Source organism: Triticum dicoccoides, chromosome 7B, assembly GCF_002162155.2.
Source record: "Triticum dicoccoides isolate Atlit2015 ecotype Zavitan chromosome 7B, WEW_v2.0, whole genome shotgun sequence".
In the NCBI taxonomy this organism is placed as follows: domain Eukaryota; kingdom Viridiplantae; phylum Streptophyta; class Magnoliopsida; order Poales; family Poaceae; genus Triticum; species Triticum dicoccoides.
Window position 1 is genome coordinate 679,047,168 of NC_041393.1, and position 6,005 is coordinate 679,053,172.

The window sequence follows — 6,005 nt, forward strand, 5'->3', positions numbered from 1 at the left end:
TATGCTCCATGACGTTCAAAATGTTTTTGATGTCCCGATTCTAAGCCGTAAAGCATGACACATTGAACTATCGAGTAGTCATCAGATCGAGTCTGCTAGACGTTCATAACATTAGCATCTGCTCCTGCAGTAGGCCTTGCACCTAGCGGTGCTTCCAGGACATAATTCTTCTGTGTAGCAATGAGGATAATCCTCAAGTTACAGACCCAGTCCGTGTAATTGCTACCATCATCTTTCAATTTAGCGTTCTCTAGGAACGCATTAAAATTCAAAGGAACGGTAGCACGGGTCATTGATCTACAACAACATAGATATGCAAAAAACTATCAGGACTAAGTTCATGATAAATTAAAGTTCAATTAATCATATTACTAAAGAACTCCCACTTAGATAGGCATCCCTCTAGTCATCTAAATGATCACGTGATCCATATCAACTAAACCATGTCCGATCATCACGTGAGATGGAGTAGTTTTCAATGGTGAACATCTCTATGTTGATCATATCTACTTATGATTCACGTTTGACCTTCCGGTATCAGTGTTCCGAGGCCATATCTGCATATGCTAGGCTCGTCAAGTTTAACCCAAGTATTCTGCACGTGCAAAACTGGCTTGCACCCGTTGTATGTGAACGTAGAGCTTATCACACCCGATCATCACGTGGTGTCTCGGCACGACGAACTGTAGCAACGGTGCATACTCAGGGAGAACACTTATACCTTGAAATTTAGTAAGGGATCATCTTATAATGCTACCGCCGTACTAAGCAAAATAAGATGCATAAAAGATAAACATCACATGCAATCAAAATATGTGACATGATATGGCCATCATCATCTTGTGCTTATGATCTCCATCACCGAAGCATCGTCATCGGCGTGACACCTTGATCTCCATCATAGCATCGTTGTCATCTCGCCAACTATTGCTTCTACGACTATTGCTACCGCTTAGTGATAAAGTAAAGCAATTACATGGCGATTGCATTGCATACAATAAAGCGACAACCATTTGGCTCCTGTCAGTTGTCGATAACTCTATTACAAAACATGATCATCTCATACAACAATTTATATCACGTCATGTCTTGACCATATCACATCACAACAAGCCCTGCAAAACAAGTTAGTCGTCCTCTACTTTTTTGTTGCAAGTTTTACGTGGCTGCTATGGGCTTCTAGCAAGAACCGTTCTTACCTACGCATCAAAACTACAACGATTTTTTGTCAAGTGTGTTGTTTTAACCTTCAACAAGGACTGGCTGTAGTCAAACTCGATTCAACTAAAGTTGGAGAAACAGACACCTGCCAGCCAACTATGTGCAAAAGCACGTCGGTAGAACCAATCTCATGAACGTGGTCATGTAATGTCGGTCCGGGCCGCTTCATCCAACAATACCGCCAAATCAAAGTAAGACATTGGTGGTAAGTAGTATGACTATTATCGCCCACAACTCTTTGTGTTCTACTCGTGCATATCATCTACGCGTAGACCTGGCTCGGATGCCACTGTTGGGGAACGTAGCATGCAATTTCAAAAAAATTCCTGCGATCACGCAAGATCTATCTAGGAGATGCATAGCAACGAGAGAGGGAGAGTTTGTCCACGTACCCTCGTAGATTGAAAGTAGAAGCGTTAGTTAACGTGGTTGGTGTAGTCGAACGTCTTCACGATCCAACCGATCCAAGTACCGAACGTACGACACCTACGTGTTCAGCACACATTCAATTCGATGACGTCCCTCGAACTCTTGATCCATTAGAGGGTCGAGGGAGAGTTCCGTCAGCACGACGGCATGGTGACGGTGTTGATGATGTGATCTGCGCAGGACTTCGCCTAAGCACTACGACGCTATGACTAGAGGAGTAAACTGTGGAGGAGGGCACCGCACATGGCAAAGAGAACAATTGATGTGTCTTTGGGTTGCCCCCTGCACACATGTATAAAGGAGGAGAGGAGGGGGCGGCCGGCCTAGATGGGGCGCACCAAGGGGGGAGTCCTACTAGGACTCCCTAGTCCAAGTAGGATTCCCCCTTCCTTTTCCGGAGTAGGAAAGGAGGAAAGAAGTGGAGAGGGAAAGGAAAAGAGGGGTCGTGCCCCCACCCGTTGTCCAATTCGGATTGGGCTTGGGGGGCGCCACCTCCTCGCCGCTGCCCCCCTCTCTCCAGTAAGGCCCATGTAGGCCCATTATCTTTCCCGGGGGGTTCCGGTAACCTCCCGGTACTCCGAAAAATGTCTGAACCTCTCCGAAACTTTTTCGGTGTCCGAACATAACCTTTCGATATATCAATCTTTTCCTCTCGACCATTTCAAGACTCCTCGTCATGTCCGTGATCTCATCCGGGACTCCAAACAAACTTCGGTCATCAAAAACACATAACTCATAATACAAATCATCATCGAACGTTAAGCGTGCGGACCTTACGAGTTCGAGAACTATGTAGACATGATCGATACACATCTCTGACCAATAACCAATAGCGGAACCTGGATGCTCTTATTGGCTCCTACGTATTCTACGAAGATCTTTATCGGTCAAACCGCACAACAACATACGTTGTTCCCTTTCTCATCTGTATGTTACTTGCCCGAGATTCGATCGTCGGTATCATCATACCTAATTCAATCTCATTACCGGCAAGTCTCTTTACTCGTTCTGTAATGCTTCATCCCGCAACTAACTCATTAATCACATTGCTTGCAAGTATTATAGTGATGAGCATTACCGAAAGGGCCCAGAGATACCTCTCCGATACACGGAGTGACAAATCCTATTCTCGATCTATGCCAACCCAACAAACACCTTTGGAGATACCTGTAGAGCATCTTTATAATCACCCAGTTATGTTGTGACATTTGATATCACACAAGGTGTTCCTCTGGTATTCGGGAGTTGCATAATCTCATAGTCAGAGGAACATGTATAAGTCATGAAGAAAGCAATAGCAGTAAAACTTAACGATCATTATGCTAAGCTAACGGATGGGTCTTGTCCATCACATCATTCTCTAATGATGTGATCCCTTCATCAAATAACAACACATGTCTATGGTCAGGAAACATAACCATCTTTGATTAACGAGCTAGTCAAGTTGAGGCATACTAGGGACACTTTATTTTGTCTATGTATTCACACATGTACTAAGTTTCCGGTCAATACAATTCTAGCATGAATAATAAACATTTATCATGATATAAAGAAATATAAATAATAACTTTATTATTGCCTCTAGGGCATATTTCCTTCAGTCCACCTACCTACACCGCTCAAAATCAATGCGCATGCGTGGCGGGCCCCAGTTGTGAGCCACCCAGCAGGTTGGTTGCCGTCCTTCTTAATGTGGAAGCCGTGGACCGGCCAGTCCACAACTTCCACTTCCTAGCTGGCAGCCTCCTCGTGCAACGACACAAGCAAACCCTAGCCGCCGCCGTCGCATCCCCCACCTCCCTATGGCGCCATGTGCTGGCATTGGATCAGCAAGGGGAAGCACGACCATGAGGCCGGCTCCTCTTCTGGTCGACGCTACTCTAGCAGGTCCTCACCGTCCTCACCATCTTCTCCGCCCGCACCACCTGCTCTGCCCGCGTTTGAGATCGTGCCGCCGGTGGCCGGGCACCGCAATAGCCGTACGCCCACGTCAATGTCTGCCGACACTACTAGGAGATGGTGATGCCACTCCCGTGGGGAGACGTCCACCTGCCAAACAACTAGCATCTCAACGCGGATCGCGTGCCAATCCCGGCAGTGCCAGTGAGTGGCCGTGCCCGCCGCGGCGAGATCAACTAACGCCGCACCCGCCTACCACCGGATCTCCTCCACGACCCCAGGTACACCGTGGATTCGCCGTTGTGGGATACGTGGCTCCGCGATGAGCACGGCCTGCGGCGACGATCCATTTTTGTCGGCCGTCCTCCGAGCCCGCGCCGCCCGCATCCGGCTCGTGCTGACAGCCTGCCCCAAACGCGCGGCCGTAGGCGTGTGCGCGGCATCACACCATCGTCATCTTCGTCCCCGTCCCCGCCACCGCCACCACCACCACCTATGACCGAGGAGTAGGAGGCCCGGCTCATGAGGCTGGTCATGGAGAACTCCATGAACACCCATGACGAGCGGCAATGGGAGGGCCTGGAAACCATGCTAGCCCTCTCTGCGGCCGGCGACGTGGTCACCCCGGAGCTGGACATCGACAACAAGGAGGAGCTGGTGGAGGAGCCGCCCATCGCCGCGTGGAACCCTCGTCGGCTGGGCCAGCGGTGGAGCTGGCCGTGCACGGCGCCGAAGATGACCGACTCGATGGGTGTCGGCCCATGGTCATCCACGCCGCCAAGGTCAACAGAGCAAGAGCAAGAGCCACGTGAGGAGGTGGTGCAGGCGCCGCAGGCGCCTCTAGTCTGGCAGGGGCCGCTAGCCCACCTTTGGCAGCCACCTCCCTACGTCGATCTCACCGGCAACGATGACGACGAGTAGGATGGCGGCCTCGCCGGCGATGGGCCTTTTTATCTAGTTTATTTATGTCTTTTAAGTTTAGTTTAATTATGAACAATGTTGAACTGTGGATGTGTGGACGTGTCGACGTTTTAATGTTGATATTTATGTTTTCTTTTTTTTGCAACGTTTGAGCCCAAAATCGAAGTCGAGAAACATGAACCGTTCGAAACAGGGCGTGTCAGTTAGGCGCACCGACGGGCGCAGACCATAAGCGGATGGCCGTGTCCATTTTTCTGTCCAAAACAGACGAAACGGTCGTCCGTTAGAGTCATGCATTGGAGTTGGCCTTAGCGAACGACTGGCTGAGGCCACACTGCACAGCCCGCCCCAGCGGCACATCCCAGCATTCAGCGTCATGCCTCGGTCCACACTAAAACGGACATGTTTAACCCCAACACACTGGCCAAGCCCATGAGTGATCCCTCTCCTTTTCCCCTTTCTTCTTCCTCTCACCTGAGAACTCACGATGGCCAGCGATGATACGCCTCACAGAGTACTCCCTCCGTCTTGTAATGATGACGCTTTTTGACACTCACTAGAGTAGAAAAAAACGTCTTATATTATGAGACGGAGGGTTATAGTGTTAAAAAATATACTCCCTTCGTTTCATAATGTAGTGCGTATAGATTTTTTTAAGAAGTCAAACTTTACAAACTTTGACCAACTTTGCAGAGAAAAACATATGCATCTTGAATACCAAATACATATCATTAGATACATCACAAGACGTATTTTTATATTGTATATATTTTATATTGTACATATAAATAGTTTTCCATATAAATTTGGTCAAAGTTGATAAAGTTTGACTTTTAAAAAAATTTATATGCGCTACATTATGGAACAGAGGGAGTATTAAATTATGGAACAGAGGAAGTAATATCTATGACATGGATCCTAACCTGGCTGATTGGAGCGGCAAGATAGAACCAACATCCAGGGACCGAACCCATCAACTCAGAGCACATGTATTCAGCTGGGAGTAGACAACAGCGACAACAAAGATAAATTGTAAATTTATGGGGATGGAATTAAAGGAAGAGGAAACAGAGAAGATGAAGTGGCAATTTGCAGAAGAAATTTATCAAATGGCGTGTATATGACCGCTCACATACAGATATCACGTCAGTTGAGTCAATATAGTGCATGTAGTTTTCCATATCAGGTTTGACACGACTTCAAAACCTCAAATGTGTGTATTCTAGAAGGAAAAAAAAACCTCAAATGTGTGTTTTAAATATGAATTATGCTCTCATCTGTGTTTTTCCCTTTGCGGATCATTCTTAAAATATGAACATCGTTAGGGCAAGTACGAACATAGTCATTTGCGGGCAGTCCAGGAAAAACCATGTTCCAAGTAGTTCACTTACAATCAGGGTTGTAGTTGGTCTCTGCATCAATGGCGTAACAAGTCATCTAGTATATAGAGGGGCAAGGGGCGCTCCAGGGGGCCCACCAAGGCCTTAACACCTCCTCTCGGCAGCGCCATGTCATCCTTCTAGTTGGAATCTCTC